We start from the raw sequence: 20,425 nt of genomic DNA on the forward strand, positions 1-20,425 counted from the left end.
TTTAGGTAATGACAATGCCATCAAACATATCCATCACATGCTTAGTCTGGCACTGCAGCACCGTGACGGTGTCCAGTGCCTTGAGAACATGTGTGACCCAGTTGGGATTTGGGTATTCCGTATCCAATTCAATATCCAATTTCATCAGTCGGCAGATGGAGGCTCCAGGGTATCAAAGACAGAAACACTCAGCACAGAGCATGAGGAGAGGGCCAGAGAGCTCTCCACATAGCCAGCATCCAGGTCCCAACTGCATAGTGCCTGTTGGCAGAGCCACCTTGCTGACCTCCTTCTGCCTCACACCATCTCCCTTAAAGAACACAGAAGTCATTGACTCCTAATCTGCTTATATAACACCCATTGAACAGTTTTGGTGTCTGAGTCCATTCAGTCTACTCACTGCCCACAAATGGTGACAAACATTTGATCATTAAGGGCATAATCTAGCTAAATCAGCATTCTTCCCCGATGGATTATCCACCAACAACACAACAAACTAGTCTTTAATATGTAGGAAAAAACACAGAGGGAAATATTTTAGAAAATTGGGAAGAAGGAAGGAAGCGAGCAAGCAAGTAAGTAAGCTGGCTTTCCTTTAGTCTTGTATCCATTAATGAATATCAGTAAAACACAAAATTCTATTTTTAATGTGGCCCCATTAAATCGTTGTGTCAGATGAATCAGGTAAAAACAGAAACTTGAAGAGAGAGAAAATAAGAATGACCTTCTACTGACCATACTAATTCTTCCATATTATTAAAAAAAAGGATTTGACTGTCATCTTATCTGTCAGCTAGATGCTAAATAACTGATCATCTGGAAGCAGAAGTGCTGGATTCATTTTTTTTAAGTGTTAACACAGGAAGATAAATGAGAACTAATATTGAATTATATAAAAAGAAAATATTACTCTTAATAATTCTGTTTTCATAATTTAATAATTTATTACCAAGCACAAAAAAGAAATAAGGATACAGGCATCTCTCTCAGATGAAGATTGTAGTGAAAGGAATCTTTATTATATGTATATCATTAAAACAAAACTCAATAGAGTTGCACAGTGATAACAAACTCAAATAAACAAGCTGCAGTAGTCAGAGTGGTGTCAGCTAGAACTACATTTACAATTTTTCTTCAGTCCTGTATAATTCAAATGTGCTTGGAAAAGAAAGTTTTATTCTTAAAACTATCTGGAATAGTGCTCTTGAAGTATATGTTGCCAGGAAAAAGAATGTATTATTCCTTTTCCTAGATGAGGAGAATTCTTACTGTTGTTGTATTTTTGGCACTCTATATTACCTTAGTAAATGAGATGTTGTCTAAAACACATATAACATTGATTGTCATCTTGTATGTCTTTCAGAAAATATAACAATTTAAATGGAAGTCATAATATTTTGGTCAAACTCATTTTCCTCATTTTTTTATCTTATCTTCAGCTTCTTTCTCTGCATGAATCAGTGGATTGCTAGCGATTTTTTGTTTCTTTCCAAGGAGCATCATATTCACAGAAACGTAAGTATTAATTGCATTGCATCTTTTCTTATCGTACTATGATTATCAAACAAAGACAAAATAAAATTGTAGCAGAGAGCCAATTAAAAAGGGAAAAGAGATTTAGAACAACACACTAACAGGTTAAAAAAAGACAAGTTAAACTCAGGCAAAAAAAGAGAACTTTTAGGATACAGAATGTTTTAGTTAAATTATAACTTTATTTTTAAAAAGTAATACTTCAAAGTCCAGATTTTATTTTAATGTGTTCAGATTTTATTTTTTTCTTTTTTGTTATCTTTCCCAACTGACTTAAAATTACTTTTCTCTGTGTTATCCTGTAGTGAAAATGATAGAAACAAGACAATTTTAAAGTTCAAACTTTCTTAATCCCTCCTTCCCAATGCTGCAACAGTCACATTTTAAAAGTTTTTACGGCAAAGGCCCCAGGGATGGAGTTTATTCAGATATTTTAATATCTCATCTCTTTTCTCCATGGCTGAGGGACACAAGATATAGTATGGAAGGTACCAATACAAAACAGGCGACCCAGCGTGAGTAGAAAAAAGGATGCACACAATAAAATACTTATGTGAATTCTTAAATTTCACACCTCCTTCTGTCTGTATGAGGTGAACACCTTCTCCTTGACATAAATATCTTTTTGGTTTTTGGTCAAGTATCAAGACTGAGCCTCAGTTAATGTGATGCAAGATTTCACAAGAGATGAGAAGATGGAGTAATCCCTATAAGCAGATTTACTTGTGATTACATACTCTATCATCTGTATTTACAAATTCCATCACCCAATATTAAACAGTTTAAGAAAATTTATTTATTTATGGTTTTGTCCAGATTTGGAACTTGTGAACATTTCTGTTTTTGTCCAACAACAACTCCTCTGGTTCTGTATTTCAGTTATTCCAACGTGTGAGTCAGACGTTGCAAATAGAGGGACACATCTTGAGTTCTTATTAATGACCAGTAAAATCTAAACAGAAAAAAAAAAGAAACCAGCAAATTAGCTACATATATAGCTTCAGTTTACTGGAACTCCTCTTTATTTTCTGCTAAATAGATAACTAACCCCAGTATTTTGGCAGGTAAAGCCCCCAGTTTCAGTGAAAAAAAAAAAAACCAAAGAGTAATTTCACGATTATAAGCTGCACCCTTTTGACTAAAAGTGCAAGCCTGCAGCAGCCCTGAGCCAAGCCGGAGCCCACCTGACCCCGGCAGTGGGGCAGCGGGGCCGAGTCGAGTCAGTAAACCCCACGATCCCGCAATTCTGTTACTAATTGTCAACTTTGTGAAAGTTGCGCGAATATCCTCGGCTTATAATCCTGTGCGGTTTATATATGGATGAAGAACGAAACGTTGCCAACACCTGGAAGTGCAGCTTATAATCAGGTGTGGTTTATAATTTTGAAATTACTGTACTTTGAAATAGACATTAAAAATGTTAGCAAGCAAAGTTAAAGATGAGACTGACAAAGTGGGAAGAGCAGTAAATGTGGAGTTAAGCCTTTAGCTGTACTTTGTGGCAAGTTGTGTTTTTAAAAGGAATGACACATGTACACAGAAGGTTATTTAAACAGAAGTATGAAGTATCAGGGATCATAATGGCATTTCAGAATTTGTTTTACCTTTTTTCCTGCTGATGTTCACCACAATGCTGGGACATTACATGGAACAGCCATATTGAGGTAAAAATGCTTATTTGAAAAATTTATTTTAGAATCTACTAATAAAGGACTGTACAAAATCAAGTTCACTTACTAAACTGTGTTTGCCTTGCTTTGTTTCAAATACAAATCCTACTTCTATCAGAAATTGAATCTTAGGAGTTTTTCACATGAATTATTAAGGAAAAATATACATTCTTAATGTATTTAAATTACAGACTCATTTTGTCTAAAAACTTACCAATTCTATTAATTTTAAATTGTTTTAAAATGTTTTCAATTTTGCTCAAAATCTGCCTTCACATGCCTTTATACCTTCACATATGAAGACCGCATTAGATATCTTCCTTTAAAAATCCCAAATTCTAATGGGAAAAAGATAGACTTTTTTCTTTGTTCACACTGGTCAGACATATTCAAATTACATATTACCTAACTATCTAAAAAAATCAATCTTCTTTGCCATTTAACACCCTGAGTATTTCCCACTTACAATGTTATCTTCTCTTGTTTCTATGAACAGAGCAGTCAAATTTGTATCTACAGGACAATTTCTCATCATTCATCAATTATATGGTGCACTATACACAAAGCTGGTGATTATGACTTAATTGAATTTTAGTTTTGTTTTTTGACAGCCCAACCTCACTTCATCAATTTACATCCTGTAGAAGTATCTTCCAGTAAAAATTTTCAAAAGCACTTTCTTGAGCAATTACTGCATCTTCAGTAGCTAAAATGTAGTGACAAATATTTCAGTCAAGGATGTAAAGCTGATAGCATTTTCAGTGTGGAGTTACCCTCTTTTTTGTTTGTCAGGTGTCTTTTAATCCCTGTTTGACTGGATGCAAATCATGAACTTTAGATTTGATTATGTGGGACATACAATTAGATTTTTACTTCCCTATGAATGTTGTGTTTTCATGCTGTTTCATGAATTATTGTTCAACAGGCTATGTTCTCAGCCTATATTATAGATGAAGTAGTCAGGGTACCACAGTGAATAACAATAAATATATTTGTAATTATGCAAGCACTTCATGAAGCCAGCAGTCTGATGTTCAACATGGAATTAAATCAGTGTAAGGGTAATGAGTTAGCTTTGAATTAATTCAGAAGAGTAATTCACTTAATACTTTTCCAACCCACAAGATCATCCTGAAAAAGTCATTAACAAGTAAGGAGAAATACCTTTATCACATAAGACTGCTGATTCTCTAGCCTAAAAATTCCTTAAAATCACTCAGTCTGTTAAACAGACATCCCATCATAAAAAGACAAAATAAAGCCTTATGGTAGTAAAAAAGCATCACAAACTTATTTTAGCCATGCAGACTTCTGGGTCTCCATGGTCTTCCATACAGCAACTAAAACAAGGTCTTGAGGCCATCATAAAGAACTTTGTCTACTAAATTTAACCTGTTAATTATTTATGAAAAATTATTCCATATCTTTATAAATCTGTGGTGACAGATCTCACTAAAAGACTTTGAGAAAGACAAGCAGTCTGTATTAATGAAGCTCAGTCCTTGTTGTTTTAATTAATTAGGAGAAAAATGGATTCACAGTAGGTCCTGTCAGGTGCTGGAATTTAACCTGGCTCAATATTTACCTCTGTGTAATTCAGGATAACATTCTAACTTGAAATCCAGCTATTTAATGAGAATCCACTGAGTTTAAGACCTCCCACTCAATCTAAATTACTTCTAGCTCTAGCACCGGCTGGGAATTGCCTCCAAGCATAAATGGATGTAATTCCCAGCTGCTAGTAGTGCTAGATATAAATCATTCAGTTTATGTTGATAAAAGTGGTCAAGTTATATACAATGCACAGCTTCATGCCCTAATTATCATACAGTGCAAATTTGCAGAGCCAGTGTTTCAAGTATCTCTGAGATCAGGAATGACTATATGATTTTCATATAATTTACGCAAAAGTAATTTTTCAAATTATTATCACAACATAGAAAAGACCACAGAAGATAATTTTTAGAAGAAGAAATGTGAATGAATTATCTTTTTTGAATACACCAGAAACGCAATAGTAAATTATTTAAAGGGAAACACATGCAGATCAAAATTAACTCATTTGAAGGCTAAAAAGAAATACAAACACTTTTAGGAGCAAATGGTATCAGGAGCCACTTATTCAAATTAAATAGGAGTCTGGAAAAAAAAAAACCGAAACAGGAATGCTAAGTAAAGTTTTTTCTTACACTGTTCTTAAAATGTTTATGGCCTAAGAAGACCAGAACAAGAATTCCTATATGCTTATATAACATCAAGTAAATTTTTTTCATTAAAGAGGTATTGAAGATTCTTTGCAATATGAACATTTTGGAGGTTTTTTGGTTGGTTTTTTGTTGTTGTTGTTTTGCTGGGTTTTGGGGTGGTTTTTTTCTTTTGTTTTTGTTTTTTTTAATATAAAATATTCATTTTCTCATTTCATTGGAAGGATTTTTCTCATGTGCAGTTAATGAGAAAAGGTATTTTATTCAAAGAAGATTATATAACCAGATAAAACATAAAACTATGCATTTGTGCATTTGACAATTTTCTCTCCTGTCGTTTTCATACTTTTCAAACTTTCCTTTTTATTCATCATCACTCTGGTTTAAAGTACACAGATTTCTGTTTCTGTAATGCAGACGTGATGTATTATTTTTTGTTTTGTGTCAGTACAACAAAATGTACAATTTTTTTTACATATGTAGGTAACTCGTCATCCGAATATTTGTTTGTCAGCTAGTGAAATGTTTGCAAAGCTGTCTTCATGGAGCTCTGCATGTCACTTAGATTTCATGTTTGGAAATGCGAAAGGTAAAATTTAGTTAAAAAAAAAAATAAAATAAATTTAAAAAAGTTGTTACGGTCAGTCCGGGTCAGTCCCGGGGTCAGTCCCGGGTCAATACCGGGCCAGTGCCCGACCCGGCCCCAGGCGGTGCCCGCAGCTGTAGCGGCCCAAGCGCAGGGCCCGGCCGAGCCCCTCAGCTTGCCCTGCGAGCCCCGAGGGGACAGCGGGAGCAGGGACGGGGCAGGAGAGACCCGACAGGGATGGGCCTGGGCCAGGAGAGACCCCGGCGGGACAGGGAAATCCCTCGGGCACCGGGATGGCCCCACGTTGGAGGAGAAACCGTCAGGAGGAAGCATCGGAAGAGATGAGATGTTACAGTGACCACGGCCCCTCGTTCTCTGCCCCTTGTGCCGTTCTTGGGAGAGAAGGTGGAGGAGTCAGCACTGAAGAGTGAAACTGAGCCTGGAAATAGGATGAAGAAATATGGTTTTGTGTGTCAGATGTGTAATATCTGTCTTTTTGTTTACCACTACATGTAAATATTTCTTTTAATTGTCAATAAATTCATTTGTTCCCATTTGTTCCCATTTCCCTGAATCTGTTTGTTGCAGTAAGGTATCTTCCTGTCTTTATCTTGACCTAGGAACTTTCTTGATCCACTTTATCGTGTTTCATCTCCTCTTCCTGATGAGGGCACAGAAGGGAGTGAGCAACCAGGTAGGAGCTCAGCTTTTAGCCGAGCTTAACCCACCATAGCTTCCTTCTTTGAATTAGCTGTATTTCCTTTCTGATAGCACAGATTTGCCATTAATATTACTACTAAAAATTATTTGTACTGTAACAATGAAGAGCTGGTGCAGTGTGAGTTCTGTTGGGAACACGTGAGTCAACTACTAACATAAAATGAAAGATGAGAGTCATAAATAGTTAATTTTTTTTTAGCTTTGTAGATTACATAGCTTTCTTTTCCACTTATGACTTATTAAGAGCTGTCCAGGTAAAATGCAAGGTGATTGTACATGGGAGTCTAAAATCTCCATTATAAACTTTGATTTAGTTAGAACTGAGAGCACTTGAATTTAAAATGGGTGTTTTGCAATGGTTCACAGTAATATATTTAGTCTATTGCATGAACAAAAAAGATGTTTAAAGCCATAGTGAATCATGTCGAAAACAACTAAGAGCATAGTTTTTGCATGATCACAGCTTTTGAAACAAAAGGCTCAAATGTCAGAAGAAATTAAAGATGACATTTGATTGAGGAAGGATAAGAAGAGAGGCTGGAGCTAAAAGTTTCTGCAAGGTCAAGTAAAGTGGAATCTGACATCTGAATAGAAAAAAAAAGTTCCAGATGGATGCACTACTATCCTTAAAGCACTGACAAACTATCTGAGAATGGACAAGTCTTTCTTGAGTGATCAAGGGAGTGAAACAGTTTCTGTGATTTCTGTAATACCAAACCTTTACTGTTTAAAACATGGAAAAAGTTAAGCATGCATGAGAAAGGGGGAAAAAAGGTGGTGATTAATTCAATTTGCCTCAGTATATGAGACCACCTTGTAGCTCAACATTATTTAAATAAATAGAACAGCATTTTGTGCTGTGGAAATGTAGTTCAATCTTATTGGAACTTACACCGACAACAACCAGGCACAATGTGCTATCAATCTTCTTTTCTCCTTTGTCTCATTATATTATAATAGGCAAAAAGAGTTATGAGTTCACATTATATGAAAGAATGTGATATTTTATCAGTTGATATCACAAAACTATCCTTTTCTTAAATAGGAAGGGATGGAAGTAAATAAAGAATAGCAGCCAGAAGCAATTATGTAAAACTCTGAGCAGTATTCCCTAGAGAAAAAGATATGTACATTTTCCTGTCTAGTTCCATTACGTGTATTCATTTCAAAACTAGACACTTTCCAATGCAAACAGAGCAAATTCAATTTTGTTCAAACAACGTTCCTTTCTAACACTTCATGTGCCAAGTGAGAAACACAACACAGAGCCTCAAACAAATTAAACATCTCTTTTAAGAACAATGTAAATGTTACAAATTTACTTTCAGTAATGGAAGTTTTTCTGATTCACTGCATGACTGCATTTGGGTGTTGCAAAGAATAAGTTGTTTGTTTCAACCTTAAATCATGTTTGTGTACAAAAAGATTTTGTCAAACCCATGAATGTCAAATAATACATTGTAAATACAGCCTTTGTTAAGTGCTTTCAGAAAGATTTATGCAGGCTTCAATAAAAAAGTGAAAGGAGTAAGTGAATCCATCTTATGTGCCTTTGTTGAGGTGGAGCGATATGACCATATTATTCATGGGATCAACTGGACAAATGCTCTCAACAAAAATCTGCAAGATGCACATATACAAATACACATACACTTTTCACCTAACTGCTACATGAGTGGTGGTTACATCCCTGCTTGATTGAAGATGAGCTACATGATGTAATTACTGACCACTGTAAAGTCATTAAATGAATGAATGAAGACATAAATAATGCATTAGAATTTTGTTTATATATATTTATTTGGAAGTTTGTGATTTGATAAAGAGGAAAAGCCTTGGAGGAATTATCAATGAGAAGGTGAACTTGCAAGGAACAGGGAAGAAATGTAATATGACAAGATGATGGTAGAGACAAAGGTGCCAGATCATTCACTTAGATATTGATATCAAGTTTGTCTGTTTTAAATTAGGATTTTCCACTGCAACCCAAGGAGGGGAAAGACCAAGAGTGTTAAGTAGTCAAAATGGGTGAATATGAGTCATGGGTACAATATGGAACTGAAAATTTGAAGTGATCCTGATCCTGAAGTATGTCAAGTATACAGACATGTACAAAGTTATTAATATGAAAAATACAAGGTATTGCTATGACCCTAAAATGACACCAAATAATTTTGATAAACTGTGTTCAAGAAGATGATTTTAAACAGGAAGGGAGGAAGAGAAAATAGCTCTCACCATGATGAGAATAGAGGATTCTGTCCATGGAATGAAACAAAGAAAATTCAATTTATTCCTCCGGCACAATAAAATGAAGAGGAATACACCTCTGCCTAAGCACAGCAGAATATAGCTACTGGAAAGGACAGAAACTATTCAAATCCAAGAACCTACTGGCATGGAAAGAACAGTTGTAGAGCAGTCTGCCTGTATGAGTGGCAGAGGTAGCAGAGCAGTCCAGCTCTAACATGGATATGGTTTTCTTTAATATGAAAGGACAAAACTGTGATCTGGTTCTAGTTTCAAATGCTTCCAAAATTCCTGTAATTCATGTTAAGAATAACGTAATTAGGATTGTGCTGAAGTCTTTTAATTAGAAAGGTGCAAAGGAACTGACAGAGTATGCAACCCAATGGTTTGCAAAGAAAGAGAGAATATTTATTTCGTTATTTCTATCTCTAATAGGCAAGAGAATAAGCAGGGACACCCTGTGAAAGCAAGATATTAATCCTTGAGGCAATAAGGCAGCAGGGACAAATCAGTCAAAGAAACAAAAAGACCTAACAGCATCTGCAGAGAGTCAGGCCAAGACTGTGATTAACAGCCCAAGTCTGTGGAATGTAAGAAAACTTACATGAGAATAAGGATACTTACAAGTTTATATTGTATTTATATATACACTGTTATAACCTTCAGGCATTTGTTCCCCAGATAATTTCTAAGCACTGAGTAAGTTTGAATAGATTTTTTTTGTCCATAAACATATATTCAGGATCCTTTTAAACTCCATGGAGTTTACTAATACTGATAGCATTCTATGTCAATTATTTCCATGACTGACTTAAAATTTTTGGTAAAGACTACTTCTTTTTCTTTGTTCTGAATTTGCTAATTTATAAATTCCTTTAATTGTCCCTAATTTTTCTATTAAAAGAGGGGAAAAAGCAATTAAACCCTGTACAATTTTGTCCCTGATTCCCAATATATCAATAGTTGCTTCCAGTATTCATTTCATTTATTTCTCGTCCAGGCTGAAGTGTTCTTTCCTTAATTCTCTCTTGCATTGAAGTCTCTTGTCCTGATCATTAATCAATGTGCTTCCTCCGATCCCAGGGAAACTGTGTCACACATAAATCTGATACTGAATTTCAGAGACAGAGTCCATAATATGTTTTGAATATGACTCTAATGCAAAACAGAAGAACCATATTTTGAAGCTCGATGACAATGTAAATTTTTGAGAAGTTTGTAATTTGCAGACTTCAATAAAAATCACTTAAATACAGAGCAAAGATTGGGAGTCATAATGCAGAATCAACATTTCAGAAAATAATAAGCACTTTGTAAGGACCTTTCTCTTCCATGCTGTTGTGTTTTCCATACTGGAAAGGAAGGCTATTCAGACCCTTAGCATAAAGACAGAAGCATTCGTTTCTGACACTGAATATTTGGCCAGACTAAGTTCCAATACACCATAATGACACAACTAGAACACATCTCTACCAATGTTTCGTTACATCACGACAATCACTTCTTAAACTTGGTAGCACCTGTTGCACTAAGTTAAACATCAGGGGAAGCCCTGGATACCATCAAAACCAATAGTGAAATGCAGTGTGACACTAGTAACCACAAAGACACAATCAATTAAACCATCCCATGATTCTTCTGTCAAGAAAGGCCAGAATAGCTGGAAAAGGCAGTACTTTAAGGTCTAGACCAGAGAATATATATAAATGCCAAAATGTTTAATAGATAGCTTCAGATTTGTTCAATATTTGGCAAGTATAAGCAACAAAACAATGAATTAGATCCTTGTCTTTATTATTCATCTTATACAGGTTAAGCAGGAAATTCATAAATATATCTGGTGTAGTTGTGTCCAAATCCCTATTTGAGATAATGTACTATATTAGCAGATCTTTTAGACAAATAGATACTGCATAAATGTATTAATCTCCACTAAAAACAGCTGATCTGAATGACTGAAAGCTAGAAGTGAAGTGTTACGTGATACTAGAGTGATGAGTTTAGTAGGAATACCTCAGTATGCTGTTTGTTATGAAGATGCATTATTATTTAAGCAAAGAATAAACTGCATCCCGTGATAAAATATCAAAAGAAACCTCAATGATGTGAATAAAGGAAAACTCATTCTATTGATACACCTAAATTTAGGCAATTTTTTGGCACTTCTCAAGAGCACCATTAAAGTTACAGGCTTGAATTTCTCCATCTCACCAAAGAACATGTCTCCCAACTGAAGTAATTTGTTCACCAACAATATTGATATTCTGTTATTTTTTACAAAAAAGGTCTGCCCTCCAGGCTCAAGAAAAAGCAGTTGATTTAAACACCTTTCTATGAGCATGATAAGAGACAGACAGAGAGAGACTACAGCATGTTCCCATGCTTCAGATGAGCTTTCTCTTGTTGTAATAAGTTTGGCTTGTGTCTGGATTAGAAGGCTGGATCTCTTTGGTCACAGCATGACACAAATATGTTTCTGAGTTTCTAAAACAAAGTGAATTAAATAGCAAGTTAGCAGAACGAACTTCAACAGGGCAGTACTCATCTCTTCCCAAGAGTGCTTTGCCCATAGGTGTGTATTTTTTAAAGAGAGTAAAAGTAGAAGGGCTTTTGTACTCGTAAACAGCTGCTAAATGCAGTAGCCCAATAGATAGGAGGTTGCCAGTTCCCTGTTCCCAGGCTCCCACAGAAATGCATTCACAGACACACCCTCACAGCCACAACCACTCACATCGCATGTACGTGGATGTGCAAGGAGATCAACACTGACAGGAAACAGCATTCACGCAGCCACAAACAGCACAAATGACCTCATCCTGTTCTCCTCTTGGGCTGGGCAAAATTAAGCCTCCTCACAGAAAATATACACATATATAGAATATGGGTCCCTCCAGTAGCTGGTCTGTCCAACAACTGCATCCTCAGATGGCATTTGAGTGTTCAAACTCTAGAGCCCAGACCCCAATCTAGCTCCTGGTACTCAGACCTCAGACCTCCTCTCTGACAAGGTTATTAGAACATTAAGCTTCCTTTGTTTGTGTGTGTGTGTGTGTGTGTGTGTGTGTGTGTGTGAACCTTTTGTAACAACCTAACAATACTTTGCTCTTGGCATATCTTTTCCTGTCTGCCCTGGGCATCCTGCTTCTGGCCCATGGTTGATAAAGCATCACGCGTTGCAGAGCTGTGTGGTTGCCTCTTAACTAAATAAATGGATGATGAGTGTCTTCCCAGCTCAAGGATCTTCATGGGTTTAGACTGATCCTAGGGTCAGTCCTGTAATGAATAAATCTAGACAGTCTAGCTGAAGGCAAAAAGAAAATTCACCAGCTATTAGTTCTTTGTGCTGTCTCTGTAAGGCTTAATATTCCTCTCAGTTTCTTTTTTTTTAGTTTTTCATGGACAAACTCCTTTGATTTAATACTAGTCAGCCAAGCAGTATAATATTACACAGTTTAAAACAAGGCACATAAAGCACCTCCGAGCTCATTATTGCCCTCTTTACCCAATAAACATTACCCTCTTGAAGTTAGATTCTGAAAGAAAAAAAGAACATTCTGGTTTCTAAATACACAATACCTTGTGGGTTTGGGGTTTCTTTTCAATTATTGCCTAATTTTTCAGAATCTAGGAAATTCAAAAAGCACTGCACTTTATCCATACCCAAGCCAAGTGAGTTCTCACTTTGCCAGTGACGGGGTTTTAAGCTTCTAATTAAGTCAACTTTCCTGTAAGGAATCATCTTTATATCTGTTGCAAGGATAACCAGAGTTCAAATAAAAATTGTAAGAAATGTATTGTTCCGTGTCTCTCTCCCTTACATTTATTAAGAGGCATCAGCCACTGAAGTTTATTTATGTTTTTCTGCTTCTACTCCTGTTTCTTGAAGATTTCCTCAGAAAAATCTGCCAATAAAAGACTAAACATTTATTTGGAAAATAGCAACAGGATAGAATTGCAGTCTGCACAACAGGTCTTAAAGTCCCAATTCAAGACTGAACCGACATATAAGAAGGAAGACATGCCTTGAGGGAAGGAGTAGCAGCAGCCCCACAGGACTTCTCCTTATGCTAAGCTAGTCCATAAGGTAACAGTAGTCTGATACTCCAAATATCAGATACAACCTGACAGCAGCCTCACTCTAACCTGCAGACCCTATTACCATTTCTAATAGAATGCATGTTTGCAGAATCTATGCCAATTTTTCCCCCATCATTTAAGGCTCAAGCATGAAGCTGACCCAACAAGCTTAATGAAAATCTTAGGGGAAAAGATAATCAATTTTTCCTTACTTGAAACATTTTGTGCGTGATTCCAGAACCACAGGAGAATGTAATTGGAGGGGACTGGTGGGGTTCATCTGATTCAAACATTGGGTCAAATCAGGGCCAAGTTTTAATTTACAATCTTGAAGGGTATTTGAAAACATATGATTTTCTTTTTGGTGGGATAACTTGATTTTCTATCTTATTACTTAAATAATGTCATTTATGGCTAGCAATGAAATCTATGTTTTGCTATTAAATACTTTAATGAGGAATACGATATAATTTCTTAATATAAAAAGGGAACTCCCTTCAGCAGGTGAAGAGGAATTTTATTCTATGGTAAGAACCAGAACTTTAGGAAAACAAACATTCAGATCTCAGGACTCTCTGGGAAACAGTTCTTGGGGACAAGGGAGCAGAAAAGAGCTGGAAGATCTTTAAGGACTCCTTCCATAGAACATACAAGCTAGGGATGGCCAGGCACAAGAAATGGGGCAAGGAAGGCATGACACCAGCATGGGTAGAGGAGGCCTGCTGGTCCAACTAAAGTAAGAGCATAGGTAGTCAAAGCAGGTATATTGGGGAAGAGTGTAGGGATGCAATCTGTTTGTGTAGGGATGAAGTGAGGCCAAGGTACAACTGGAGCCAAGTTTGGCAAAGGTAAGAAAACAAAACAAGAAGGGGTTCTAAAGTAATGCTGACCAGAAAAGGAAGGCCAAAGTAAGCATATTCCCTATGATAAGAAGGCTGGCAAATTGGTAGCTACAGATGAGAAGGCTCAACAACTTTTGAGTTGAGTACTCAACAAGATTTTTGCCTCGTTATTTAAGAACAGCCTCTCTTCCCACAGCTTTTGAGTGAGTGGACTGAAAGATGAGGATTAGGAGATCAAAGTGCTTAGCTCTGTAGGAGAATCATGAAATTATTTAGGTTGTAAAAGGCTTCTGAGGTCATCTGTTTCAACCCTTGGACTGATCACCACCTTCTCAACTTGACCATACTGTTAATTGTCGTGTCCTGTAATTTCTTGAACACTTCCAGTGATGGTGACTCACCACCAATCTGGGCAGTCCATTCCAGTGTTTAACAACCTTTTCCATGAAGAAATTGCTGCTGTTGTTCAGCGCAAATCTCCTCTAATGCAGCTTGAATCTATGTCCTCCTGTCCTAATGACTGGGAGAAGAGACTGACCCCCACCTTGCTACAACCTTCTGTCAGGCAGTTGTAGAGAGTGATAAGGTCACCCCTGAGCCTGCTTTTCTCTGAGTGGAGCAACCCCAGCTCCATCAGACATTCCTAACAGGACTTGCTGTTTAGACATTTCCCCAGCTTCGGTGCCCTTCTCTGGATATGCTCCAACCCCTCAATGTCTTTATTGTAGTGAGGGGCCCAGAACTGACCACTGGATTTGAGGTGTGGTTTCACCAGAGTACAGGGGGAAAATCACTGTCCTGATCCTTCTGGCCACACTATTGTTGATACAGGCCAAGATGCTGTTCTTGGCCACCTGGGCACATGCTGGCTCATGTTGAGATGGCTCTTGACCGCCCCAGGGTCTTTTCTAACTGGTTGTATTTCCTGCCACTCTTCCCCTAGACCGTAGCACTGCATGGGATTGTTGTGACCCAAGGTTAGGACCTGGCATTTTGGCTTGTGGTACCTCATACCACTGGCCTCAGCACATTGATCCAGCTCATCCATATCCCTTTGTAGAACCTTTGTACTCTCTGGCAGATCCAGCATTATGTTATCTGCAAATGTACTGAGGGTGCACTCAATCTCCTCGTCCAGATCATCAATAGAGAGATTTAACAAGATTGGCCCCAATACTGAGCCCTGGGAACATCATGAGTGATCAGCTGCCAGCTGGATGCAACCTATTAACCATCACAATCTGGGCCTGGCACCCAGCCAGTATTTACCCCAGAAAACAGTTCACCATGGGCTGCCATCATTTCCAGAGAATGCTATGAGAGACAATGTCAAGGGCGTTGCTGAAGGTAGGCAACATCCACAGCCTTTCTCCTATCCACTAGGAGGGTCACCTGGTCATAAAAGGAGATGAGGCTGTTCAAGCAGGACCTGACTTCCATCGATCCATGCTGGCTGGGTCTGATCCCTTGGTTGTCCTGCATGCACTGTGTGACATCATTCAGGATGATCTGTTACATAACTTTGTCAGTCACCAATGTCAAACTGACAGATTGACCGGTTCTCCTCATCCCAGTTTGTCTTGTGGATGGATGTCCCATTAGCATACCTCCAGTCATCTGGGACCTCCCTCATTAGCCAGGACTAACAAATTGCAATAAAACTAATATGTAAAATAAATTAAAGACAAGCCTTTCTCAGTTCACAAAATCTCAATTTCTTAAATATTTTCTTTTCAGGGGGACTTATTGATCGCAAATGGCAGTCCAGAATATTTACCCATCAGAAACATTTAAATTTTTTAATTTAACCATTGAAATAGATTTATATGAATTGCATTGTATCATTGTATTAAGTTAATTATTTAAATAATAAGCATACAATAGTGCTGTGATGACAACTTGACAAAAATATCCCTAAGCAAGTTCTAAGTCATGTTGACATACTCCTCTGTGAACAGACAGATCTGTCTACAGGCTGTCTGAGCTGACTACTTAAAAGCCAGCTCCAAACACTAAATCAATATAGGGTTATAAACTGAAGCCCACCCCTTGTGCCTCAGTAACAGACACGGTGACAGTGTCCTGTATGAAAAGTTAAATGACTGTGAGTCACACATAGAGGTGTTGTTTAGATGTTGCATATTTCTATGAAGATTCACACATTATCTGAGAAGTTATTCCAAATTCTAAGAATGAGAAGAGCTAATATAAATTATGTTATCATGACTCAGGAATATCTGTTTTTTCTAATTCCTCCTTAAAATGAAAGATTTTTTTTTCAATTACTCAAAAGAACATATTTATAAATGAGTTCAGGTCACAAACAAAACTGTATATTAGAAAAGTATTATCAATTTCATAAGTTCATTATGAAGTATGTCTCCCTGAGGTCATAATATGATTAAATTAGAATACTTGATTCAAGATGTCTAAGTTTCTACAAATAACCAAAATTATATGAACTCTGCATATTCTGGAATAAGCAAAGTAATTTTATAAAATCTTAATATAAAAGAATCACTCTTTCAATGTTATGAAAATATTAAAATCTTCAAATAGACTGATCTTTTAGATAATTTACACCTAAGCCAAAACTAAAAAAAAAATAGAATATTGAATTTTTTTCTCATTGTGTTTTTTTTTCTCTTTGGCAACAGTATTCCATATCATCCAGATAATTAGCAAAGATATTGAATAAGAATGGACCCTGTCTTGAGTTCTGGGGTATACTGCTATTTCTTAACCTGCGACTAGACTTTGTACACAGATCATCTCCCCTTGAACCCAGCTGTTAACCAGTTTTCCATCCACCTCACTCTTTGTCTACTCATTCTGCTCATATTTCATCATTCTTCTTTATTAAGGTCTTATGGGAGACAATGTCCAAAGCTTTACTGAAGTCCAGGTAAAAAACACTCACTTCTCTCCTGTCATCTACCAGACCAGTGTTTTCATTATAGAAAACTACCAGTTTGATTGAACTTGTCTTCTCCTTGATGAATCTATACTGACTACTCCCAGTGAATTTATTGTCCTTCATATGCCTAGCTATGTTTTTTAGGATTAGTTTCTTCATAATTTTTACAGGAATTAAGATTATTTTATCTACTTAGTTAATTCAGATGTTTCTAAAAATATACTTATTTTATGTAGAAATGGTGTGTGGGTGTGGGTGTGTGTACATGTATAATTTTTTTTAATACTTTGCTATTATTTAAATATTGTTATCACATATTTTCTGCACAAATAGCCATGTCATTTATAAGAGCATGTATTATGTTTATACATTATATACGTGAATGGAACCCCACTCCTCTCATAGTGTTTTCTTTATGTACAACTACTGAAAAAACCCCAGTCACTGGAGCATCAGTTATGGTACAAAGTAGAAAAATAAGTGGTTGCATATGAGATTTGGCTAAAACAGAGTCCATGTGAAAGTGAATATAAATCAGATCCTTATCTTTGTTGATGTATCTTGAAGGCAGAGCGTGAAACTTCTGAAATGGCAGGGATTTATCTGACAGGGTTTATTATCTGCATCTCTAATGTGCCAGACAGAAAACACATACAGGCAGCTCTGCACTGTCCAGACAGTCCCTAAGACACCATACACAGCATCCATCTCGTCCTTTGTTGGCAACTTGAATTAATCTTATCTGCTGCTTCCTCACACCTCTGCTGTGGCCAGTGTCAAAAACAGCACCTGCGGTAAGGGTCTCCAGTTGTCATCTCTACACAAAATCATCATGGCAAGGGCAGAGGGGAAAGCTGCAGGCTTCATGAATTTTTCAGCCCCTCCAAAACACTTAAACACTTGCTTTTGTATCAGTTCATGAATAGGTCATACCTGTGTGTCCCTGGACTGTTGCCATGGGCACTGCTCCAAGTAATACTATGACAAGTGGATAATCAGACCTTGAACCTTGTCCACAGGCTCACTCTTACGGGAGTGTAGTAGTCCTTGTTCTGTCTTTGGCCTGGTCCTCAGGGATTAGTGACTCCTTTGAGTCTGTTTTAAGAGCTGCAGCTTATGAGGGTGGAAAAGTCATCCCAGGTGTACATTTTTATAAAGTTACCTTTGTAGCTTAACTCTTTGAAAGAGTGTAGAAGTCTGGGCTAAGTACAGTTGGAGTCCAGACCTTAAGACCAGAAAAGGAAAAAAAAAAAATAAATCAGCAAATCAATCATGAATCATTCTTTACTTCAAAGGTTCTTTTGAACAAGGGTCTGATCAGGAAAAATGAGAAAGATAAGAAAGGACTGCATGGTATTAATATACTCTCTCTCAGGATATAGCAGTAATAAGTTACAAATCAATTCCTTGGAAAAAATCCTAGTTCAATAACATCTCAAGCTAATAAACTGGTAAAGCTGTCACTATACCTTAAAAGAATATTAAATATATCTTTCAGGATATTTTCCAGTTCTGAATCTGAACCTAAGCATAAGGACTTTCACACACAGAGATCAAAAAAACTCCAAGATTACTTAATATACTGTGTAACACAAATGAGTGAAGTCTTGTATTTCTTCTAACCTGAGAGAGAGCTGCTGGGCACAAAAGTTTCTGGCTGCAATACAGGAAAGGTCTTACCTCCATGGGATGAGAAATGTTTTAAATTCACTGATACAAAGACTGGTTCAGATAAAACTTTGCATTCACAATAACAACCAGGACCAAGACCAAACGTGATCTTTTAAATCCACGTTCATGCAGACATGATCAATGCTTCTTATGAAACAGTTCCTTTCCTAAGCGAGACAAATTTTATTTGAACACACAAATTGTATTGATATTTGGCTGCTCATCTGCTCTAGTCATAACTCTGTTCCATTACAATGCTGCTTTTGGAATAAAGCATCATATGGCCTTGCATCTGGAAATTGGTAAATAAAGCAGAAATTAATGGAATTTGCATTCCGGGATGTCTTTGAGCACATTAGAAGCACACCAGTTACCATAGTCCTGCTTTACCACTAGAATCTGTGTCGTTCTCTACTTGCATCAAATACTCTGTGAAGTCTGTATTCTCATAGGTCTGAAAAACTGTTGTATTCAAAGTATCTCTATCTCTCTTTTTGCTATTTTTGGCTCATGAACATAGGATCATAGAATAGAATCACAGAATCATAGAGTCATAGAGTCGCAGAATCACAGAGTGGCTGTGGTTGGAAGGGAATGGCTACCAAAATGCCCTTCTTCAATATAACAAAAATTTCTTACTACAAAGCCTGCAAAGCCACTTAGTAGTGGTTAGGTTGACAATACAATATATTTCCTTTTTATCAGGCAGACCAATGTTGTCTCCTTGGACTTATGTGTCAATATTTATTCAGGGTTCATCCATTTTCTCCTACAAAACAAGAGAAGTGTAGTCTTGCTTGCCTTTGCAACAAGGATTTTCTGATTAATAAGAAGAAAACCTGATAAATTGTCTTTACTGTCCATCTGCCTGTGAGTCACTAGTTACATTTTTCAGCAAAAGGAAGAGAAAGCAGACTCAAATAAAGTTCATTGTTTTGAAGAAATCAACCAATATTTTGGTAGTTCAGTGACTCTGGCATATGCAAACCACTCTGGATTTGTATTATATCTTGCTAATCTGTTGCTGGCAGTCTGTTTGAAACAGACAGATTCTTCACACAAATTATCTGTGGATTTCCAACTCCTGAGTCATTTTTAAAGCCCATGCTAGCACTCTAATATACAGGAAAATAAAGTTATAGAAGAAACTGGCCTGCGTATATTGCCTTTGTGACAGTTTCCTGACAACTTTTCTCATTGAAAACCAGAAATTTGTATCAATTCATAAACACAAAGCAACAGTTTCTGAAATGAAAAATTCAATCTATTTCTCTCTTTTCTAAGATGTTTTTAGCATTTTGTGAGATAAAAGTATAAACATGGTGTATAACCTGATATTTATCCCATGCAAACAAAAGGTTTCTAAAATTTCCAGTAACAGGGTAAATTTTGTCAAAATATAAGTTTTCATGCAACTTCATGCTGGTGTCAAACATTCTTAAGACAGTCATGCGATTACTGTTTTCTTTGATGTAGTGGCAAAATCCCCAAATCTTTTTGCATCAATCTAGTAAGATTTATCTTTGCTTTATAATAATTGTAAGGCAATATAAGCTGTTTTATTTCACTTCTGGCTAAAGTATATATTAAATATTTTAGATTTATTTCACTATGTCAGGAAAGAATAAGTGCATACTTTACCAACTCCATCAGTAATTCCTTTATTTACATGTCTATCTAATTGCTAAGAATTTTTGGACATCATTACTTTCACTGATCCCTTTGTGTTACCCATTATAACAAATTTGCTAATAAGTCATGCCCTGGGTGCACACAAGTGGCTACAATCAGATTTGCACTGCCATCCATTGTTCAGTCAAACATTTTAGACTAAAAGCCACACAAAATTCCTGAGAATTATTATCAAGTTGTAACTCAATAAACGTCATGGTGGTCCCAAGTCTCTTGATTCTAATATATATGGTGTGACTACTTTAAAAGCTCTCAGAAAGGAG

Source organism: Catharus ustulatus, chromosome 1 (genome assembly GCF_009819885.2).
Source record: "Catharus ustulatus isolate bCatUst1 chromosome 1, bCatUst1.pri.v2, whole genome shotgun sequence".
In the NCBI taxonomy this organism is placed as follows: Eukaryota; Metazoa; Chordata; class Aves; order Passeriformes; family Turdidae; genus Catharus; species Catharus ustulatus.